The sequence below is a fragment of the Erinaceus europaeus genome, chromosome 4, assembly GCF_950295315.1.
Source record: "Erinaceus europaeus chromosome 4, mEriEur2.1, whole genome shotgun sequence".
NCBI classification, from domain to species: Eukaryota; Metazoa; Chordata; class Mammalia; order Eulipotyphla; family Erinaceidae; genus Erinaceus; species Erinaceus europaeus.
This window is the reverse complement of record NC_080165.1, coordinates 28,370,910-28,392,492: the sequence shown is the minus strand read 5'-3', so window position 1 is coordinate 28,392,492 and position 21,583 is coordinate 28,370,910. Positions and strand designations below refer to the sequence as shown.

The following is a 21,583-nucleotide window of genomic DNA, read 5'->3' as shown; positions in this document are numbered from 1 at the left end:
AGATAACTGAGTGGGAGTTCAAAAATGTCTCCTAGTAGACTCCCGGGGCTCCTAGGCAAGGGTGGGAAAAGCCAGGGTGAAGCCATTGTGTGCTTTGTTCTGGAAAAGCTCAAAAGTCCAATTGGGACCCAGAAAATGAAGGTAGGTGTCCCGGGCCACTGGACTCGGACTCAATCTACAGAGTAGTGCCTCCCATTTAACCCAAGTCTCCATAAGGCTTCATTCAGACTTGCTGATATCCTGTCTTCAAAGATAACCTGGGTTCATCTTTACCTCTCAGAGTTGGTAGCATTCCCCATTTGCTGTGTGAACTGGGAGGAGGAGCAGGAGGTGTTTTCTGCAGTCTAGCAAAACACTGACTCCCCCCACCACCACCACACCACACCCCACCCCCACCTCTGTAGTGATGGTAGTCAGTACTTATTGGGTGAATGGATGGATGACTGAAGGACTGACCAAGACTGACCCTGTGCTGAACAGACCCAGGGCAAACAGAGGCTGAGAGAGCTGCAGACCTGAGTTCAGCCTTCTTCAACTAATGTCCAGGAGACCTCCCTCATACTCCCTGGTGAAAGGTCACGTTTTGTTTTTGTTACTGCCACTAAGCCGAGGGGCAGCTCTGGAACTTTAAAGGTCAGAACTGCACCCTTTCTGTTTTCTGAACACCTGTGATGTAAATTCCTTCCACAGAATAATTAGGTCTTCGATTCCCTGAAGCTAGAGAAAACTACATGGTCAAGTAATACTAAAAGGTTTTCCCCAATCAATAATAATTACAGAAATCTAGATTAAAGTCCAATGAACTGCTAAATCTTTTACATGGAATAAATTTTAAAAATCGATCAGAGAAAGTTATCCAAATCTGATAATAAGCTTTTGAAATGTCACATCAAAGCGTTGATTACAGGCCAAAAGATGACTTTTCTACAAGGATATGTTATCATTTGATGTTGCTAGTTGCTATTCATGAAAAAACTAAGGCTCTCTAAGGTTATGTACTAACTTGTACATTTGAGCCTAGTAGACAAGCAAGTAATTTTTGTCTCCAAGAGCTGATAACTTCAAAGGTTACCATTTGTTACCCTGTGAGATAATAACCTTTATATATAACCTTTTATACCTAGGCTAGCAGTCTTACTTTCACACTATTTTAAGGATTCTATTAGCCCAGTACATAAAATGAACTTTGAGTCAGCATTTTCATCTTACAATTTTCTCACTGGTATACTGAATACATTTTAATACATGTTCCAGTTCATATATTTGTGAAGCCATATTTGAAAGTCATTTATTTTATTTTGGAAGTTATCTTTGGACATGTCTGATAAGAACAAGCTTTTTTTCTCTTCTCAAAGTGTATGGAAAATCTCTTTGGAAGACAGGTAAACAGTTAATAAAAATGAAAATGTGCTTATTTTATGATTAGTTATTCCTTATCAAGGAGTCAGGTATTTTTAATTTCTTTATTGGGGGATTAATGTTTTACATCGGACAGTAAATACAATAGTTTGTACATGCATAACATTTCGCAGTTTTCTACATAACAATACAACCCCCACTAGGTCCTCTGTCATCCTTTTCCAGGACCTGTATCCGCCCCCCCCCCACACACACACACACCCCAAGGGCCTTTACTTTGGTGCAATATACCAACTCCAGTTCAGGTTCTACTTGTATTTTCTCTTCTGATCTTGTTTTTCAACCTCTGCCTGAGAGTGAGATCATCCCATATTCATCCTTCTGTTTCTGACTTATTTCACTTAACATGATGTCTTCAAGCTCCATCCAAGATGGGCTGAAAACAGTGAAGTCATCATTTTTAGTAGCTGAGTAGTATTCCAGTGTGTATATATACTTCAACTTGCTCAGCCATTCATCTGTTGTTGGACACCTGGGATGCTTCCAGGTTTTGGCTATTACAAATTGTGCTGCTAACAACATAGGTGTACACAGATCTTTTTGGATGGGTGTGTTGGGTTCCTTAGGATATATCTCCAGGAGAGGAATTGCAGGATCATAGGGTAGGTCCATTTCTAGCCTTCTGAGAGTTCTCCAGACTGTTCTCCACAGAGGCTGGGCCAATTTACATTCCCACCAGCAGTGCAGAAGGGTTCTTTTGACCCCACACCCTCTCCAGAATTTGCTGCTGTTACCTTTTCTGATGTATGACATTCTCACAGGAGTGGAGTGGTATCTCCTTGTTGTCTTGATTTGCATTTCTCTGACAATCAAAGACTTGGAGCATTTTTTCATGTGTTTCTCGGCCTTTTGGATCTCTTCTGTGGTGAAGATTCTGTCCATGTCCTCTCCCCATTTTTGGATGAGGTCATTTGTTTTCTTGTTGTTGAGTTTGATAACCTCTTTATATATTTTGGTTATTAAACTCTTGTCTAATGTATGGCATGTAAAGATCTTCTCCAATTCTGTGAGGGGTCTCTTTGTTAGCGTATTGGTTTCTTTTGTTGTGCAGAAGCTTTTTAATTTGATTAATTCCATAGGTTTATTCTTGCCTTAGTCTTCTTTGTAATTGGATTTGTTCCACTGAAGATATTTTTAAAATTTATGGGGAAAAGAGTTCTGCCAATGTTTTTCTCTAAGTATCGGATAGTTTGTGGTCTAACATCCAAGTCCTTGATCCACTTGGAATTTACTTTTGTATTTGGTGAAATATAGTGGTTCAGTTTCATTCTTCTGCATGTTTCAACCTAATTTTTCCAACACCATTTATTGAAGAGATTCATTTTCCTCATTTAATAGTCTGGGCACCTTTGTCAAAGATTAGATGTCCATAGGTGTGGAGTCAGTTCTAAAGAAACAAGTCCCCATATGTACTCAGCAAAATGTACAAAGATGTTCAATGTTGTGTTTGACACAGTGAGAGACTACAAGTGAATTAAGTGTTCTTCAAAATTGGTGATTCTTACACATCATGAATAGTACATAACCCCACAAATGAATCAGTTATACAAGTATGAATAGATCTCAAAAGCAAAATGTCAATGGATAAAATGATAGTCAAAATCACTGATATGTATAGAATATATATATAAACCAAACACTACTAAGCTTGGAAAGATAACTGCCAAACCTGTAAGATGCCTTTGGGGTGGTGTTAAGATGGAAGAACATTAACAAAGACCTTTGTTGTATCTTTAATTTTCTTATACTGGCATTGTTGGTCTTACTGTGTTTATTATCATAGATCTGTTCCTGTTTCATATGTTTGTTTGTTTACCTTCAGGGTTATTGCTGGGGCTCGGTGCCTGCACCACAAATCCACTGCTCCTATAGACTATTTTTTCCCCTTTTGTTGCCTTTGTTGTTTTATTGTTGTTGTGGTTATTATTATTGTTGTTATTGATGTTGCTGTTGTTGGATAGGACAGAGAGAAATGGAGAGAGGAGGGGAAGGCAGAGAGGGGGAGAGAAAGACAGACACCTGCAGAAGTGCTTCACCGGCTGTGAAATGAGTCCCCTGCAGGTGGGGAGCCTGGGGCTCCAACCCGGATCCTTATATGGGTCCTTGCACTTTGTGCCATGTGCACTTAACTCCCTGCATTACCACCAGACCCCCTCTGTTTGTTTTTTTTAAGAAATTCAAATTTTGCGGCTGCCCTACATTGGAAAAGTCTATTGGTGCCATTTTTCCAGTGGTATCAATTTACTTGGTGTCTTTGTGTCACACGTAATTAAGATATGTACAGTTTTATCAGACATAACATAATAGTGTGTAGTTGCACACTTAAAAAATTACAGTATAGTATAAATATAACTTTTATACGCCCTGAAAAATCAGGAAGTCTCTGTTATTTGCTTTACTACAATTTTCACTATTTTGTAGTAATCTGGAATTGCAGTTAGAATATGTCTGAAGTGTGCCTATGTGCCGATCTGAAATGAATAAATATACATGTAATTTGAGTGGCTTTTTCCTCTTTTTTAATCCAGTTCCAGAAAGCAAATCTGAGGTCTCATGGTCTCATGTGTGGACAACACTGTTGAGCAGCTTCCCAGTCCAGTGTTTTGTTCCTGTATTTTTTTTTTGGGGGGGGGGGAGGGGTGGAGAGCCAGAGGAGGGAGAGGAGAGAAGATGAACAAAGCACTACTCCACAGAGTTCAGTTGTCTGTGTCTTTGGTGGTCCCATGTGGAGCTAGGGATGGGTCCAACTCTAGGCCTTGCTAGTGCCCACTCTATGGCTGTGCCATCTACTGGGCCCTGGTTGGATGACTTTCTAAAGGGACATGAGCACTGTGGGAGGCTGTACGCCAGGAATGGGGAACTTTTTTTCCTGCCAAGGGCCATTTGGACAGTTATAGAATCATTTACAAGGCCATATAAAATTATCAGCTTAAAAATTGGCACTTAATGCTGCCATGAAAAAAAGAAAACTCCTAGATGTATTAAATTTTAAGTCCTGCCTGCAATTGCCTGGGCAGGGCCGGACCAAAAGACTTTGTGGGTCTTAAAAAGCTAGATGACCCCCACCCCTGCTGTAGGTACACAGAGAGATGGCCAGTAGTGCCTGAATCTGGGTGGTGAGAAAAGGCACTATTAAGATTTTTTTGGGGGGCCAGGTGGTAGCACACCTGGTTAAGGGCACACATTACAGTGTGCACAGACCCAGGTTCAAGCCTCTGGTCCCCTCGTGCAGGGGGGAAGCTTCACAAGCTTCACAAGAGACAAGCTGTCTCTCTGTCTCTTTACTTCTCTATCTCCACCTCCCGTCTCAATTTCTCTCTGTCTCTATCCAACAATAAATAAATAAATATCTTCTTTTTTCTTTCTTTTTTTTTTACTCTAATTTTTTAAATTGGGAAATTAATGTTTTACATTCAACAGTAAGTACAATAGTTTGTACATGCATAACATTCCCCAGTTTCCCATATAACAATACAACCCCCACTAGGTCCTCTGAATCCTTCTTGGACCTGTATTCTCCCCACCCACCCACCCCAGAGTCTTTTACTTTGGTGCAATACGCCAATTCCATTTCAGGTTCTACTTGTGTTTTCTGATCTTGTTTTTCAACTTCTGCCTGAGAGTGAGATCATCCCATATTCATCCTTCTGTTTCTGACTTATTTCACTTAACATGAATTTTTCAAGGTCCATTCAAGATCAGCTGAAAACAGTGAAGACACCATGTTTTACTGCAGAATACTGTGCCCTAGTATGGTTCCGTAGCCCCCATGTCCACTTGGTCGATTCCAAATTATATTCCTCTATGAGGATAATTTCTGGAACCATCCGTTCCACCCCAGTTCCATGGCTGCCAGTTCTTAGCAACATCGCCCCGCCAGATATTCGTCGGGATGCGGCATCATCTAAGTTCATTTCCCATGTCTACGCTCGACCGGACCTGCCAATATACGCGGATATCTTCGCCCACCCTGTCCAATGCTTGACGTCTCGTCACCCAATCTGGTCCCCTACGCCTACACTGAACTTCTCTGTTCCAGACTCTTGGAAACAGAGTTGGCAGTCAGTTGAGGTCAAGAACAAACACCTCATCACAGACCCCTGCAAGCGTCAACCCAGCTTTGACCTAGCACCTTATGATTGGGCCCTCCTCAATCGCTATGGAACAGGCCATGGCCAGTGCGCCGCTATGTTCCATCGCTGGGGAGCCAGAGACGACCCGAACTGCCCCTGCGGCTCCAGACAGACTATGACCCACATAGTCAACGACTGCCACCTCTCCAGATTCAAAGGAGGTCTCGAAACTTTACATCAGGCTCAACCTGACGCTGTTGACTGGCTACGGAAGAAGGGCAAACACTAGAAGAAGAAGACAGCTGAGTAGTATTCCATTGTGTATATAGACCACAACTTGCTCAGGCAGTCATCTGTTGTTGGACACCTGTGATGCTTCCAGGTGTTGGCTATTACAAATTGTGCTGCTAAGAACATATGTGTACACAGATCTTTTTGGATGGATGTGTTGGGTTCCTTAGGATATATCCCCAGGAGAGGAATTGCAGGATCATAGGGTAGGTCCATTTCTAGCCTTCTGAGAGTTCTCCAGACTGTTCTCCACAGAGGTTGGACCAACTGACATTCCCACCAACACTGTAGGAGGGTTCCTTTGACCCCACACCCTCTCCAGCATTTGCTGCTGTTACCTTTTCTGATGTATGACATTCTCACAGGAGTGAAGTGGTATCTCCTTGTTGTCTTGATTTGCATTTATCTGACAATCAGAGACTTGGGGCATTTTTTTCATGTGTTTCTCAGCCTTTTGGATCTCTTCTGTCATGAATATTCTATTCAAGTCCTCCCCCCATTTTTGGATGGGGTTATTTGTTGTCTTGTTGTTGAGTTTGGCAAGTTCTTTAAATATATTGGTTATTAAACTCTTATCTGATGTATGGCATGTAAAGATCTTCTCCCATTCTGTGAGGGGTCTCTTGGTTTGGGCAGTGGTTTCTTTTGCTGTGAAGAAGCTTTTTAATTTGATGTAGTTCCATAGGTTTATACTTGCCTTAGTCTTCTTTGTAATTGGATTCATTTCATTAAAGATGTCTTTGAAATTTATGCAGAAAAGAGTTCTGCCAATATTTTCTTCTAAGTATCTGATGGTTTGTGGTCTAACATCCAAGTCCTTGATCCACTTGGAATTTACTTTTGTATTTGGTGAAATATAGTGGTTCAGTTTCATTCTTCTGCATGTTTCAAACCATTGTTTCCAAAACCATTTGTTGAAGAGACTGCTTTCCCCATTTAATAGTCTGGGCACCTTTGTCAAAGATTAGATGTCCATAGGTATAGGGGCTCACTTCTGGGCTCTCAATTCTATTCCACTGGTCAGTGTGTCTATTCATGTTCCAGTACCAAGCAGTTTTGATGACAATCGCCCTATAACACAATTTTAGATCTGGGAGTGTGATGCCTCCATTTCTGTTCTTTTTTCTCAAGATTGTTTTGGCAATTGTAGGTCTTTTCTGATTCCAGATAAATATTTGTAGCATTTTTTCTATTCTCCTAAAAAATGTGCTTGGGATCTTGATGGGGATAGCATTAAATTTGTAGATGGTTCTGGGTAGTATATTCATTTTAATGATGTTAATTCTACCGAGCCATGAACATGGAATATCTTTCCACTTCTTTGTGTCTTTTTCAATTGCCTTGAGTAGTGACTCATAATTTTCAGTATACAAGTCTTTCACTTCTTTGATTAGGTTTACTCCTAGATATTTTATTGTTTTAGTTGCTATAGTAAATATGTTCTTTTAAAAGAGATTTTCTTTGTATTTTTGTTGCTTAAGTCCTTTCTGACAATGATGGTGCAAGAGTCTCGGAAATGAATACTAGAATTTTTGATCACTGAAATTCCAGTTTATAATCTCAAACTGCTCACCTGAACTTTCTTTGCCTGAATTTGCCTTTCTGTAAATTAGGACTTTTAAAGCAAAAAAAAAAAAGTTTTTAAAACCCATGACTGTTGTGAGGATAAATGGTAGATGGGTTGGAAGTGTTCTGTAAACACCTTTGAGAACCCGTGTTATGTAAATGTTAGGAATAGATACAGAGGCAAAGTGGTTTCAGGTGGTAAATCAAGCTGATTAGCTGGTTCAGTGCCCTAGACTACATAATAGAAAGTCAGAAAGGAGAACAAAGAGGAGCTCTCTGGGTCACCTGCCCATCTTCCAACTCGCGTGTAGAATTACACAGGTGCTTCCAAAAAGGAGCCCTGGTTAAAGGTAAGAGCTCCAGAAATCAGATACTTCCAGCCGATTAATAAGAGTAAATAGTAGGAATGAAAGACCAGGAAATTCAAGGCCTTACTTTTTGAGGGGATGTTTAACTTTACGTTTGCTTTTCTCAGGAAGCTGCTCTGTCTTATTAGATATTTGATTTTTTTTTTTATTCTGTTCTACCCTGACCCTCATAGTTGAAAGTGAAACAGTACAAACTATAGCAGTCATTCCTGCAGGTCACTCCCTGTATCGCACTAACATCTGGCAACACAATGGGAAACTGAGCATCTAGGATCTGAATTAAATAAGATTACATCCTCTGCCCCAAAACTGGAAGGGATATCTGAGTGGGGAGACAATACCAGCCCCAGGGTAATGTAAACACCATAGGATCCACAATTTTAAACTCCCCAAGCTCAACTTTGCCTTCCATAATGTACAAAGTTAAAAGTTTCTGGGTCTTATTTTCATTGTTACCTGTGCTTAGGATGTTTGTAAATTGTTCACTGGAGCAGCACAATTTATATTTGTGTTTCACCTTGTCAATTGAAGACACAGTGAGGTCGTGCAATGAGCTTCCCACAAACCAAGGTTCTCTTCTGCTCTTGGTCAAAAGAGTAATGGTGCTGGCGCCTTGCATTTGTGAACATTTTCAGATACATTCCTGATCTGAGCCTCATCAGAGTCCCTGGGGGGTTGGAAGTAGAATAACTTTCCTCTTGGAAAATGAGGGAACACAAGGCTGGCTCAGAGTGTCTGAAAGGTTTGGCCTTGCTTGACAGCCTCCCCTCCTGATTATACCAGCTCACCTGACACACTGACCTTCCTTCACTTCTCAAAATGCCAAGGGCCTTCCCATCTACTCTACTTTCTTCCAGGTCTGCTAAACCCTTTCTAGTCTCCATCACCTGCATTATTTTCATTTATCCTCTAGAACAATTCTTCTCGAGCCCCACTGTGCCCATGACTCCCTCAGGAGCCTATTACAAAGCAGATTCTGATTCATTAGGTCTGGGTGGGGCCTGAGATTCTGCATCTAGGAGATCCTAGATCTTATAAAAACATGTAAGCCATTCTGAGTAGCAGTGATTCTGGCATAAATCTAACTTTGTGAAGTTTCAGGAGAGAGCTGTACAATCTCAGAGTGCCTAGCTTTGTTTCCTAAATGTAACTAAGCATTAGTCCTATTTCTCTGTCTAAAGTATCATCTTCACAAGATCAGAGCTGTAACTATCACTTTCATGTTCATGTACCCAATGCCTAGTTGTGCCTAGCACATGATACAGTCTCATTAAATATCTGTCAGGCAAATGAACCAGTGAAGAAAATGAATGACTGAATAAGGCAGAAAGCCAACAGTGGTCTTCAAGTCAAAACATCCTACCAGGGGTCGGGCGGTAGCACAGCAGGTTAAGCAAACATGGCGTGAAGTGCAAAGACCGGCTTAAGAATCCTGGTTGGAGCCCCCGGCCCCCCACCTGCAGAGGGGGTCACTTCACAGGTGGTGAAGCAGGTCTGCAGGTGTCTATCTTTCTCTCTTCCTTTCTATCTTCCCCCCCTCTCTCTATTCCTCTCTGTCCTATCCAACAACAATGGCATCAATAACAACAATAATAATAACCACAGCATTGATAAAGCTACAAAAGGGGAAAAAAATAGTCTCCAGGTGCAGTGGATTCATGTTCCAGGCACCGATCCTCAGCAATAACCCTAAAGGAGAAAAAAAAAAAAAAATCCTACCATGGTCAGTAATTGGATACTTGGAAAGATTTTTTTTTATATTCATCACAAAATCCAAATTTTCCTGGAGAACAAAATCCCAGAGATAGATCCAAATGTTTGTGGTGTACTCTCTCACGAGGGGAATTTTCTTTTGTGCACTTTATTTTTTAAATTGAAAAGAATACACAAATATCATGACAATAATTCAATGGTAATTTAGAAATCTATCTAAGCAGATTCTTTCTCACATTATATCTTCCTAGTCACTTCTTCATTGGCACTCCAGATAATAAGTTAGCACAAAGACAAGGTTTGTACCTGCCATGACTTTATTTCCTTGAGCTCAAAGTAAGCTAAAGCTAGAGACAGCCTCCAAGATCTTGGTCTCTAGGTGTAAAGTCCCCTGAATTTGTTGTTGCTGTTGTTGTTTAATCCTTATATTCTTTCTCGTGCTTGTTCCTCCCAAGGAAGCCTAACCATCATCCTGTTGATCTCACTTTTTTTTTTTATCTCACGTCTGTATATTCTTCCTGATCTGAATTTTGTTTCTTGCTGCCCCTATTCTGAGATTGGAATTTTCTTATTTAAGACCTTGGTAACAGATGGTTACCTTTAGCTGCAGCTAAGATATTAACACAAGTCCAAGTTGCCCTTATGAACATGACCCTGACAAATTAATGAAAACCCAAGACTATTCAAGATTTTCAGTGATACTCACAACACCAAATAATCCCATTTATTTATATTGGGCTTCTGGAGTTTGATACTCTCCGGTTGGGGGCATAATCTGTATGGCATTATTTGGCAAACAGCCTGTGGACAGATAAAGCATGTATACCTTTCCCCCACACCCACTCTGTCTTCTCTAACTGTGAATTCATGACGACATGAAATGATTTAAGACGTTATTTGGAATTGAAGCTCAGTATTTTTTCACATTTATTAGTTCATGAAAATTCCATTCAAGTTGCTTTGTCAATGTAGTGTATTTGTAGAAACAATGTATGAAAAATATGGAGAGTTTAAGGGAAAAAAACTGAAGTATTTAGGAAACAACATTGTAGCTAGAAATATAACCTTCCCAATAATATTTACATAAAGACTTATCTAATATATTAGGACAAACTACAGTCCTCTGTATGGCCTGATTAAAATGGAAATCACTGATGCAAGTAGGATTTTAAATTTCTTTATGTTCTGCATAGAATTAAAATGTTCATGACTTAACATTGTCTTGAACTGTTTTTACCTAGTTATAATGTTAACACTAAACACACCACATATATTTTTCATTTCATCTGAAGCTCTTAGTCTCAACCTGGCCCTCATCCCACACTTCACTCCACCACCCTCATGCTCCCTTTGTCTGTTACTCTTCAGATATGTCAGTTTCTATCCAGGACTTTGTGGTGACTGTCACTTCTGATAAGGCTATCCTGGTTGCTCCCTGAGTGTTCCCTCCCTGGTCTCTGCTCAGTCACCACCTTATCAGAGAGTTTCTTTCCAACCACCTTACTCAAAAAAGCATGCTCCTGCCTGTCTTTGTCTGCTTTTCATGTCTCATTGTACTTTAGAAAATATGATTGTTGTATATACATATGATTGTTGTATATTCTTGTGACCCATCTGTCTGTCACCCTTTCCAGCATGTGAACATTTACAAGAGGAGGGAAAGTCCTAGACTCTGATGGGCAGTAATGCAGATATTCTGGGTTCTGTTTGTTTGTTTTGCCTCCAGGGTTATTGCTGAGGCCCAGTGACTGCACTATGAATCCACTGCTCCTGTGGCTATTTTTTTTTCTTTTTTGTATAGGACAGAGAGAGATTGAGAGGGGAGGGGAAGATAGAGAGGGAGAGGGAAAGATAAGACACCTGCAGACTTGCTTCACCACTTATGAAGTGACCCTCCTGCAGGTGGGGAGCCGGGAGCTTGAACCAGGATCTTTGCACAGGTCCTTACACTTGTACTATGTGTGTCTTAACCCAGTGTGCCAGTGCCCACTGTCCCTCCCACCCATATTCTGTTTTTGCATGTCCAGGTATTTAATTACCAGCTAAGGATTCAAATTGTAGTGTGGGCATTATTTCATATAAAAATTCTTATTTAGATCTGAATGGTTCTCACACAATAATATTTGGGAGGCGTCCAGCTCTGCATAGTGATGGGACAAGGAGAATATGTAGCTGAAATGTTTCATAGTCTATGGCCTGATATCATCTGATCTTGGAAGCTAAGCAGGGTCATGCCTGGTTGGTACTTGTGTGGAAGAACAATAGTGAAGACTCCAGCCTAGCCACTCAACAGTGTTGTATATGTATGTTACCTCAAATTTAAAAGAGACTAATTCTTAGACCATTAGAAAAATGTGAGTACAATTGCAGAATTGTTGCTAACTTCCTTAAGTGTTATAATAGTATATTTTTAAAAATTAAAATGTTCGTGTTTTTAGACTTGTGCATGCTAAAGTCCTGAGTAACGAAGTCTCATGTGTTAAGGAAAAAACTGGTTTTCATTTGGCTCCATAATCAGTCAAGAAGTAGATATAAGAAGTAAATATAGCAGTTAATAATTATTGAATTTGAGAGAATGGATGCGGGTCTTCATTAAGCTATTTTATTCTTACAACTTTTCAGAATATTTGAAACTTTCCACACACAAAAATTGAGGATGGAGAATGCTATATATTTCTTTTTAAAAATTTCTTTATTGGGGGATTAATGCTTTACAACAGTAAAATTTCAACAGTAAAATACAGTGGTTTATACATGCATAACATTTCCCAGTTTTCCACATAACAATACAACCCCCACTAGGTCCTCCTCTTCCATCATGTTCTAGGACCTGAACCCCAGAGTCTTTGACTTTGGCGCAACACAAATTCCAATCCAAATTCTTCTTAGTGTTTTCCCTTCTGATCTTGTTTTTGAACTTCTGCCTATGACTGAGATCATCCCATATTCATCCTTCTCTTTCTGACTTATCTCATTTAACATGATTCCTTCAAGTTCCATCAAAGATGGGGTGAAGAAGGTGAAATCACCATTTTTAATAGCTCAGTAGTATTCCATTGTGCATATATACCACAGCTTACTCAGCCACTCATCTGTTGTTGGACAATTGGGTTGCTTCCAAGTTTTGGCTATTACAAATTGTGCTGCTATGAACATATGTATACACAAATCTTTTTGGATGGGTATTTTTGGTTCCTTAGGATATATCTCCAGGAGAGGAATTTCTGGGCCATAAGGTAGGTCCACTTCTAGCCTTCTGAGAGTTCTACAGACTGCTCTCCACAGGTGTTGGACCAATTGAATGTGATATATTTCTACACTTCAGCGTACTCACGTGCTATAAATATGATTTCAGATTAGCATAGTATAAATTAACAAGAAAATATGGGGATATTCCTATTTTCTCCCTTGAGAAAATTTTTTGCGGACATTATCATGGTGATATTAAGACTCAGCTTCTATACAAGCATGAGTGGTCAAGAATTTTATTAAGCACACTAAAATTTATTCCCCCAAATGATTACTAATATCACTTACATAAAGGCAAGGGAAAAGCAAGATCAATCAACACTGTGTCTTGTGTGGAATTCCTCACACTACTCCCTCATACCGAGACTTGCATTTGCCCACAGCAGCACCACTGAATAGAAAGGACTTCCGAGGCTTAAGTCATTAAAGGGAGGTAATACGGGGCAATTCCAGAGCTCAACAGATGTTTTGAGAAAAGGATATTCCTTCCATTCACAGGCAGGACAGACAGATTTTCATGGTAGTGACTGGTTCAATGAGAACAGGAAAAATAGTCCCTTACTACTTAAAATATGGGTGTGGCTTGCTTCCATCCATCAATGTTTGTACCAGTTGACTTACCTATCTTTAGCTTCCTTTTATTTTTTTTATTTATTTGTAAAATGGAAATACTGGCAAGACTATAGGATAATACGGGTACAATTCCACAAAATTACCACCACCAAAACTCCATATCCCATGCCCTCCCTTGAAAGTTTTTCTATACTTTATCGCTTTGGGAGCATGGGCCCAGGATCATTATGGGGCTCTGAAGGTGGAAGGTCTGGCTTCTATAATTGGTTCTCCATTGGACATGGGTGTTGGCAGGTCAATCCATACTCCCAGTCTGTCTCTCTCTTTCCCTAGTTTTTTTTGAAATTTTTTGTATTTATTTATTTATTTATTTTCCCTTTTGTTGCCCTTGTTGTTTTATTGTTGTAATTATTATTGTTGTTGTTATTGATGTCGTTGTTGTTGGATAGGGCAGAGAGAAATGGAGAGAGAAGGGGCAGATAGAAAGGGGGAGAGAAAGATAGACACCTGTAGACCTGCTTCACTGCTTGTGAAGCGATTCCCCTACAGGTGGGGAGCCGGGGGCTCGAACCGGGATCCCTATACCGGTCCTTGTGCTTCGGGCCACTGCGCTACACCCAACTCCCTCTTTCCCTAGTTCTTACCCACCTTAAAGAACATTTCTGTCTCCCTAGTTGGGTGATAGCACAGCAGCTTAGCGCAGGTGGCACAAAGCGCAAGGACTAACATAAGGATCCCGGTTCAAGCCCCCAGCTCCCTGCCTGCAGGGGAGTCTCTTCACAAGCGGTGAAGCAGGTCTGCAGGTGTCTTTCTCTCCCCCTCTTTGTCTTCCCCTCCTCTCCCCATTTCTCTCTGCCCTATCCAACAATGACGATATCAATAACAACAACAGTAATAACTACAACAATAAAAAACAACAAGGGCAACAAGAGGGAATAAATCAATAAGTAAAAAAGAAGAAGAAGGAGACGAAGAAAAGAACAATCCTGTCTCTTTCTTCCTTGTCACATACCCCAGGTGACTTAGGCTCCTTTTTAACCAAAACATAAACTTCCTGCTCTCCCCACCTCCGCCAGACTTCAGTTTTTGGAAGCTTAAGAGTATTATCTTAGAGTGGGAAATATTTGTTTATTTCTCTTTACATTATTATCAACAACAATACAAGTTCTTCATGAGGACTAGTCTAAGAAAACATAGGGGAAAAATCACATCGAGATAATACTTAAACACTAAAATCCCACCTCAAAAATTGATGGAATAAATGAATTCAGTAAAGTTGAAAGATATGAAGTCAATATACAAGCATGTGTACATTTCTGTACAGTAATAATGAGTAGGAAAATAATGCTATAATATTAAACTCGTTTTGTGACAAAAAATAGTTATTATCAGAAGACTTAAAAAAGAGACCTTTTTGGTAAGAATGTATATACGATGGTACATGTTAACAATTTATTGTAAGGATCATTTCACAACAAATATAAACGTCAGATCACGATGCTATACATCTTGACACTAATATGATGTTACATGTCAATTTTATCTCAATTAAAAGAGCAAACATCACCACTCTAAAAAAAAAGTAATGTTTGAAGGTGCCTTACTCCAAGTTAAGAGAAGTTTAAACTTTAGAATACCAAGTGGTCTTACAGCAAATAAATACATCTTGATTTCCTTTATAGTTTTTTTTATATTTTCAACCACTGATTTGCTCAATGCAGATATTTATGAAAAACCTTCATTTTACCTTTCTTCTTTGAAGGTCTGAAGTACTTACATGTTTGCACAACCAAAGCACTTTATTTAACGAATGGTCAAATTTCCACTGAGGCTAAAATCCCGCCCAGGCACAAAGGGGTCAATGAAGTGAAAACAAAATAAAAGAAAGAAAACTCAGGGCAACAGAATAAATACCAGTGTGTTGGCTCAAGGAGTTGACTTTTAGAGAAGTAAGTACATCTGTACTAGTTGTTATGATGAATTGTTCTGACACTTACCCAGACAGGAAAATAATTGAAGTTTCTTTTCCTAAGGGCTCTCTAACTCAGACATTCAGAGTGACCTGATCTCAGTAGCCCAGAAGTAGGGCAGAAGTCACAAGACTGAAGGGAAAAAAATTTTAAAATAAAATTTAAAGAGATGGAGAAAGAACTGCTTTTAAAAAAAATACCCAAGTCAGCCCAATAAACAGAATGTGTTTGTATGGAAAATTTATGCTTGTGGAACTTTCCTCCACTTCCCTGGAAGTGTGGTGTGGTGTGTGTGTGTGTGTGTGTGTGTGTGTGTGTGTGTGTGTGTGTGTGTGTGTGTGTGTTCTAGAAAAGGTATGTATAGACATGTGCATATATATTCTAGAAATACAATGCTAGTTCTCATGACCAATTTGAGCTACTTCTATAATTTCGAAACTAAGCAGTTGTAGACTATTATGACAGATGTTTTATTTTGAAGTTCAGCAGATATCTTCTTTGATTCTCATTATAGTCCTAAAACTCCATGGCAATTTTAGCATTAAGTATATTCTACTCTGACAATGAGAGATGTTCTCTTGATTTGCAAGTATACTGCATGTGAAAGTCAGACTCAACACAATAGTAATTGCCATAGAGGAGTACACATACCCCCTTCTAGACCACAGTGTAAAATGATTTTATTTAAAGGCATCATCTCTGAGGTAACTGGTCTACCCTGGGTGATTGTGTGGGCATGCTTTGGGCAAACAGCCAAGTCTTACGTGATATCCACATATTTCACACCCATCACCACACCCTCTGGAAGGTTAAGCACTGTCTAGTTTTCAGAGATCTTCATATAATTTTATATTCAATGATAATAGCTCTGGGTGACTAATTGTGCTGATGTGGGCCATTTTCAGGAAAACAGGTTTTGACTTGTGGTATTTGTCACCTGCAGAAAGATATAATTGAGAAGAGTGTTTTCTTAAATTAATTCCATTGATTTCCAGAGTCAGAGGAAATATAATTCCTCTAGAATGCACTTATGTGCCTATGTTTATTCATAAGATTGTTTATATTCAGTTATTAATTTCAATTATCTATAATGATTTCATTACACAAAAGGTTTGAAGTAGCTCTCAAAAGAATGGGGGTAGAGGGTCAGGAAGTGGCACGCCTGGTTCGGTGCTCACATTACAGTATACAAGGACCTAGGTTCAAGCCCCTGGTCCCCACTGCAGGGGGAAAGCTTCATGAGTGGTGAAGCAGGGCTGCAAATGCCTCTCTGTCTCTTTTTATCTCTATCTCCTCCTCCCCTCTTAATAATAAATAAATAAAAATATTTTTTAAAAGAATGGGGGCAAGGGGAGAGAATGAATACATAAGAATAGTCAGTAGAGACTGAGCTTCTCTAAATAGTTTCATTTCTCCATAGCTCTGGCAATAAGTTTCATATCATGTGGGGTAAGAAAAAAGGAAGGGTGATTGGTCAGGGGAACAGCACTCCATCTGGGGATATTTTGTTCAAATCACAAACTTAGAGGAAAGCAACAGGTATTAATGTATTATGAGATCATTTTTCAAACCATTCAATGATTACATACATATGTAGACCTAAAAGCATTTTAATCAAAGTGAATAAAGATATTGACACATATTCTAAATTAAGCCAGGTTAGTTGTTCCCTATTAAAGGAAGCTCACACTGTCTTCCCTAAGCCTGACTGCTTTTTTCTGCCTGTAAATTTAGTCCTTAAAGCTGGACTTCCTCCCCCTACCCCCCTCTCCACTCCTGTATCCCCACTAGTACCTTTTTGGGAGGAGTAACCAGTATTTTCAAACAAAAGACGCTTTCCAGAAACTCTTAGGACTAACACAGAATTCTCTAAGATGGAGAATGTGGAGAGGGAGAAGGTAAAAGTGGAGGGAATCTTTTTTTTTATATTATCTCTTGATCCAATACTTGGTGATCTCCTGGGTTCTTCAGTGAAATAACATCATGTCTGGAAACCCCTTATAAAAAGTTTCAATGACAAGGTAGAAAAATGAGCACACTTCCTAAGGAAACGAAACTCCTAAATGTCTCTATAACTTCATCAGTGATCTCTAGAGAAGTTTTGTGTTTTCCTTTTCAGCTCGCTGAGTATACATCCAGAAGTAAAATCTGTGGTTATTTACTTGTTTACCCAATTACCCAGTTTTTTTTTCTTTTTTTAACGTGTGTCAACATTTTCACCTGTCTAGTTTCATTTTTTTTGGAAAAAAAAAATCCAAATGTTATGTTTCTTTGCCTGTAAAAATCCCTTTTTGTCTACATTTCCATCTTTTCACAGTTTATTCATTTAATCAATTTATTTCCAGGTGATAAATCAAGTGAGAACAGAATCAGTATGAGCAGAAAATTCCTCTGCACTTTTAGTTGTTTCTTTACAAATAATGAACAATTCCTCTGGGCCTTGAGAAGCAACAAGGTGGATTAGCGTTTTCATTAATCTTTTCTTCCCCTTTAATTTAGATTAACCCTCAAGATCATGAATAACTGAGTCTTCAGGACTGAAAGAAAGGAAAGAGGATATTCTAGAAGCTGGTCAACAAGTACTACTGATAAGTTCATATATCAATTTTTAATTCCACCCTGGTTTAGTTTTCAGAGTAGAAGCAACTTGTAGTGTAATGTAAGTAACAGCAGCAGCATGTAATCAGTGGGTGTTCTTGCTTCTATAAAAGGCAACTTATAGAGTAAGGTATGGGATTTTGTTTTCTACACAAGTAAATATCAGACCATTTATTTGTGCACTAATTTTCCTTACCCATTTTAAATGGCACTTTCTCCACGGAAATGAGCTCACTTAGAAACCGAGTTTGCATTTTGAGAAGCTCTGTTTTGGACTTCCCTAGTGCATTTAAAGCAGCACATTCAATTGGTTACATGGGAAAATACCCCATCTTCTCTTTATAAAACTGATGTGTCAATTTCTTGTCCTGGATTTAGTTAGCTTGCATACAGAGTGTGGGGTGGGAGGGAACACTGAGGAGAAAAGCTATGGTATGTAGCTTTTGCTATAGGAATGTTCCAAACTTTCAATTTCATTCTTCTGATGAAAGGAATGATCACTGTATGGCCTAATTCTGCTGCAAAGTTTTGCTAAAATAAGCTAATAATGCCAAACAGTTCAGAGAGGTGTGTCTAAAAGGGTGGTGGAGAGAAGCAAACACAATCTACCCTCACAATAGATTGAGGGTAACCACGCCAACCCACAGGGGGAAAGATGAAAAAAATATTCCTTTTATTCTTTTCTTTCCTTTTCTGCTTGAGCAGTCAGGTGGGGGGTGGGGTTCATTTGCATGTGCCTTCTCAGGACTACCCTTCTGTATTTTGCAAAACCAGCCAGCCAGCCGCCAAGAGAGCAGGTGTTCTGGGGCGGGGGGGGGGGGGGGGGTGGGGGGGGGGTGGGGGGGGTGGGGGGGGGTGGGGGGGGGTGGGGAGCACTTTCTTAACCCAACATATCATTTCTTAAAGGAAAAGAGAGGTCTCAAGATTGCTTTATTTCTACATTTCACCACTTCTCCCTGACTACTACACACTGTATTTGCATAACATATTTTTGGTCTCTGCTGGGAGCCCATCTCAGGCTTCCTGAATATGTATTTTCTTCTGTGTGATATCTGAGAGTTGAGCCTCTAATCTCATTACCAGTCTGTGCACTTCCAAGTGAGTTACTCTATGCTCTTTAGAATCATAACTCCAATTTCTGAGCCTAGCTAACAGTTACATTTTCATTAGTGAAAGATATTAGATTTTAAAAAATGCTATGTGGTAAGAAATAAAAACTCTCACTGTGAACAGAACTCCCCTTCCCCACCACACACATACACACCCAATGCTTTCTTTGCTTGTTCACTAGAGGTTTGATGTTGTAAAACTCCCTTTCTCTAGAACAGTCATCTTCACCCAGAAAACTTTGTAGAAACTGCCTCCAAAACTCATGCTAAGGCCTGGGAAGTCAGCACAGCCAGTAGAGTACATAGGGCCTGGGTTCAAGGCCTTGGTCCCACCTCAGAAGGGGGAAGCTACATGAGTAGTGAAGCAGTGCTACAGATCTCTCTCTCTCTCCCCCCCCCTTCAATTGCTCTTAGTTTCTATGCAAAAATAAATCAGCAAAATATTTTTTTTAAAGCATTACTGGACCCCACTCACCAAGATAGGTAACAACTTTAACTTGATCATCCTGAATAATAGTAATTCCCAGACTTTGAGAGAATGCTTAATCATTGAAGTACTGGACAAGTGAAATATGTGGGATCTCAGGCTGGTGAAATTTATAAACTGTTCATTCTCGAAGACAAGTTAGCTTCAGAACAATCACTCTATAGAAACAGGCCAAAAGCGGTCAAAATTACTTTTCAAGGCACTCTCAACCTCTCTTAGTTCCATAAAAATACTTATCTGTTAATGGGCCATATACTTTTTAAAAAGAGCAGGACAGCTAGTCTCGTGTCTGACATGATAGACTTTAAAATAAATAAAATTTAGAAAGATAGGGATGGACACTACTTAATGCTCAGGGGATCGATCAGTCAATCAAGAGGACTTAACAATTATTAACATCTATGTACCCAAAACATCTACTGGAAGAGCTACAGCAATATATTAACAGCAACACAGTCATAGTAGGGGACATCAACACCCCACTCTCTCAACTTGACACATCATCCAGGCAAAAAATCAATAAAGACATGAGGAAGCAAAATGAGGAGATAGATAAACTAGAAATATTGGACGTTTTCAGAGTCATTCAACACAAGAAAGTAGAATACACATTCTACTCAAGTCCACATAGGTCATTCTCAAGCATAGACCATATGTTAGGCCACAAAGACAGCATCCGCAAATTCAAGAGCATTGAAATCATCCCAAGTGTCTTCTCAGACCACAGTGGAATTAAACTAACACTTCACAGTCAACAAAAGATTAGTAATAATCCCAAAATGTGGAAGCTCAGCAGTACACTACTTCACAACTACTGGGTCAAAGAGGAAATCAAGGAAGAAATCAAAATGTTTTGAGAATTCAATGAAAATGAAGACACAAGCTATTCAAATATTTGGGACACAACTAAGGCAGTTCTGAGAGGGAAGTTCATAGCCATACAAGCACACATCAGGAAACAAGAAAAATCACAAATAAACAGCCTGATTGTACATCTTAAAGACCTAGAAGAAGAAGAATAAAGGAACCCTAAAGCAACTGAAGGGACAGAAATCACTAAAGTTAGGGCAGAAATCAATAAAATTGAAAATAAGAAAACCATACAAAAGATCAACGAAAGTAAATGTTGATTCTTTGAAAGAGTGAACAAAATTGACAAAACTTTAGCCAGACTCACAAAACAAAAAGGAGAGAAGACCCAAATAAATCAGATCATAAATGAAAGAGGAGATATCACAACAGACATCACAGAAATTCAGCATATCATGTGAGACTTCTATGAACAACTATATACCACTAAGCTAGAGAACCTGGAAGAAATGGACAATTTCCTAGATACCTACAAACTTACCCATGTATTTTATTAATCTCTTATTATAATCTTGGGAGGTTTTTTGTTTGTTTGTTTTTTGTTTGTTTTTTTTATCCTCATACAAAAATTAAGTGACTTGTCCATGGTCTCACTAAAAGAGACAGATCCCAAACAAGTCATTTGGTCTGCTAGCTTGTAATAACCTGCAGCTTCAGGCCTGCTTTATTCTGGCTCTGTCCCTTTACTCAGCTTCCTATGAACTTCCAGAGCAGGGAAGACAGTCTGCTCAGATCTGGTATATTCTTTTGTCAGCAAATAAACTTGCTTTTCTGACTTTTTTTTCTCCAGGAGCTACTTTCTGACAAAAAGGGTGTTTCCAATATCAGGCTCATCATCAGAATTATTTGGGGTGCTTAATAGAAATAGAAGTGCTTGACATGTCTTGAATCTCTGACTCATAAATGAGAGGGAGAAGCAGAGAACTGGAAGATGTTTTGATGAACTCCCTGTGTGATTCTGATAAATAGTTGAGTTGGGCAATGATGCTATGTCCCATAAGTCCTTGATTCTTGCACATCTTTCATATAATGTATTTTTTGAAAAAACTCCTTCAAATACCAAAACAAAATTTTATTGTTATTTTATGAGATTGGCAAAAGTTATTTTAATTTTAGCATCTTATTTCAGATCTAAGTGAATTCAAATGATGTCACAAAATATTGCTTATAGAATATCAGTGATGATCACAAATCATTGGATGAGATTTTGCATTTTCTCATGAGTGACTTGTGCTAATTAACATACTTTAATTGCATATGGCAAAAGTACAGTTTACCGACAAGCCAACTTTAAAAT

The 21,583-nt window shown here is 39.2% G+C and overlaps 1 long non-coding RNA gene across 1 annotated transcript in view; it reads left to right on the top strand.

Annotated features, from left to right (window-relative positions):
- Positions 1-21,583, top strand: part of LOC132538022 (uncharacterized) — a 397,739-nt gene that overhangs the window by 114,944 nt on the left and 261,212 nt on the right. The window lies entirely within an intron of this gene.